Source organism: Schistocerca cancellata, unplaced genomic scaffold (assembly GCF_023864275.1).
Source record: "Schistocerca cancellata isolate TAMUIC-IGC-003103 unplaced genomic scaffold, iqSchCanc2.1 HiC_scaffold_592, whole genome shotgun sequence".
NCBI classification, from domain to species: Eukaryota; Metazoa; Arthropoda; class Insecta; order Orthoptera; family Acrididae; genus Schistocerca; species Schistocerca cancellata.
In genome coordinates, this window is record NW_026046604.1 from 52,501 (window position 1) to 55,000 (window position 2,500).

The 2,500-nt window shown below is 57.4% G+C and overlaps 1 non-coding gene across 1 annotated transcript in view; it reads right to left on the reverse strand.

The window, feature by feature from the left end:
* LOC126133087 (small subunit ribosomal RNA) overlaps positions 1-555 on the reverse strand; it is a 1,909-nt gene extending 1,354 nt beyond the window's left edge. The window contains exon 1 of the ribosomal RNA XR_007527567.1: positions 1-555. This exon is cut by the window's left edge and continues 1,354 nt beyond it. This is a non-coding gene — a ribosomal RNA (small subunit ribosomal RNA).
* Between the last annotated feature and the right edge of the window lie 1,945 nt (positions 556-2,500).

Here is a 2,500-nt window from a genome sequence, read left to right on the forward strand (position 1 = left end):
CGTTAAAGGATTTAAAGTGTACTCATTCCGATTACGGGGCCTCGGATGAGTCCCGTATCGTTATTTTTCGTCACTACCTCCCCGTGCCGGGAGTGGGTAATTTGCGCGCCTGCTGCCTTCCTTGGATGTGGTAGCCGTTTCTCAGGCTCCCTCTCCGGAATCGAACCCTGATTCCCCGTTACCCGTTACAACCATGGTAGGCGCAGAACCTACCATCGACAGTTGATAAGGCAGACATTTGAAAGATGCGTCGCCGGTACGAGGACCGTGCGATCAGCCCAAAGTTATTCAGAGTCACCAAGGCAAACGGACCGGACGAGCCGACCGATTGGTTTTGATCTAATAAAAGCGTCCCTTCCATCTCTGGTCGGGACTCTGTTTGCATGTATTAGCTCTAGAATTACCACAGTTATCCAAGTAACGTGGGTACGATCTAAGGAACCATAACTGATTTAATGAGCCATTCGCGGTTTCACCTTAATGCGGCTTGTACTGAGACATGCATGGCTTAATCTTTGAGACAAGCATATGACTACTGGCAGGATCAACCAGGGAGCTGCGTCAACTAGAGCTGAGCAGCCGGCCGCCCGGGAGTGTGTCCCAGGGGCCCGCGCGAACACGCAAGCGTCCGCTCAATTATTCTGCAAACAGGAGGAGGCTGAGCTCCCCTGCACAATACACCTCGAAACCCTCTCAGGTCCCGGCGGCGCGCAGCGCCGTCCTAAGTACTTGGTCGGGTTCGAGAGAGGCGCAATCGCCCGGAGTTAGGCGAGTAGACGCTTTAGGTGCGACCACCCGTGCTCCCAACTGAGCTTGCCGCTGCCGACAGAGGCCCGGGAGCGTGCTGTCGTGGCATTGCCGGCGGGAGACAACACGCGCCACCTACGGTGACCGGCAGCTCCAACGCCAGCGCCACAGAAGGGCAAAGGCCCCACGTGGGTGCCGAAGCGAACTCTCCCAGCACAGCGCACGTGCCAACACGTCTGCACAACTGCGATACAAACCACCAGCGAGAACCGCTGGGGCGACCGAGCAGCAGACGGCGTCGCGGCGCCGAGTGCCGGGCGGCGGCGCATCCTCAACGCACACAGTCCTCAGTCGGACCAGCACACTGCAGATGTCCACCGCGCTTCGCACCGGGCCCGCGAGGACCCACTTTGGCCGCCCGGCGCCGCGCGCAGGGTGCCCCGGCGCGCAGCTGCGCCGCCTGCCGCGTCCGTCGGCCGGCGCGCCTGCCACTGGGCGCCCCCACCAGCCGGCTGTAGCGCGTGCGCCCACGCACCGCGCGGCCAGCACGCCGGGCGGCCCCCCCTCACCGGCCGGGGACGGTCCCACCCAGCCACCGCCGCGTATCGCTTCACACACAGATTTGCCCTTACTGATTTACCTCCAGCAACAACAACCGCACCACAATGGGTTTACCAGTTGTTCATTTGCGTAACGTCACCAGCAAACGTAGACGTCCATCCCAGTTTGCAAATGCAACGATTATTGCATACCTGTCTGTTAGGTGCCACGACACACTACGTCTGCCCACATACACGCAACAAAATGTGCACGACTAGAGAACACGTGGGAGGTGGCCCCCTACGTATGCGATGTCCATTACGACACCGACTGTCAACCAGCATCTGTACCATGTCGCAGATGTGGAACGCGGTGCACCATGCTATCACACTGTGTGAGAAGAGACGACTACGTTTGAATACACGCGCCACTACATCAACAGACGGCTCATGCTGATCGCCATCCAGGGCGTCCGTTACTCCCACGCGTCTCTATGGCGTACCACACTGCAATGTAGCTGTTATGGGGAGACGGCACGTGGCTGAGTGCACAACATTTGGACCGTATGGTTCGCTGTTGTTGGGCGCAGTCGTTGTACGGTCACACATGTGCCACAGCGTATCATTCAGTACATACGGACCTATGTGCAGTACAATGTGAGGGTTAAGCTTACGACATCAGCGGACAGTGGACACAGGCCGTACCACGACGTAGACTGAGCGCTTCGACATGCGAATGCCAGTGAACAGCTGCGAAGGGCATTGAACACGCAAGCACCTGAACGACCAGCGTGCGAAGGCAGGGGGGGGGGAGGGGGGGGGCGATGTACATCCTGCAGTCGTCCACATTACAGTGTACAGCGGGAGCATGTAAAAAGTAAGCAACACTTGCGAAGTGTTGAACATGAAACGATACACAAGAGGGTGGGCGGTGCGAGTAGCGAACTATATTCAGAGGGTTGTGGTTAGACAACACTAGATTAATGTAACGTGTCATATGCCAATTACAGAGCAGGTTAAGGCACAACGTGGGTTAGGTTAAGGCACAACGTGGGTTAGGTTAAGGCACAACGTGGGTTAGGTTAAGGCACAACGTGGGTTAGGTTAAGGCACAACGTGGGTTAGGTTAAGGCACAACGTGGGTTAGGTTAAGGCACAACGTGGGTTAGGTTAAGGCACAACGTGGGTTAGGTTAAGGCACAACGTGGGTTAGG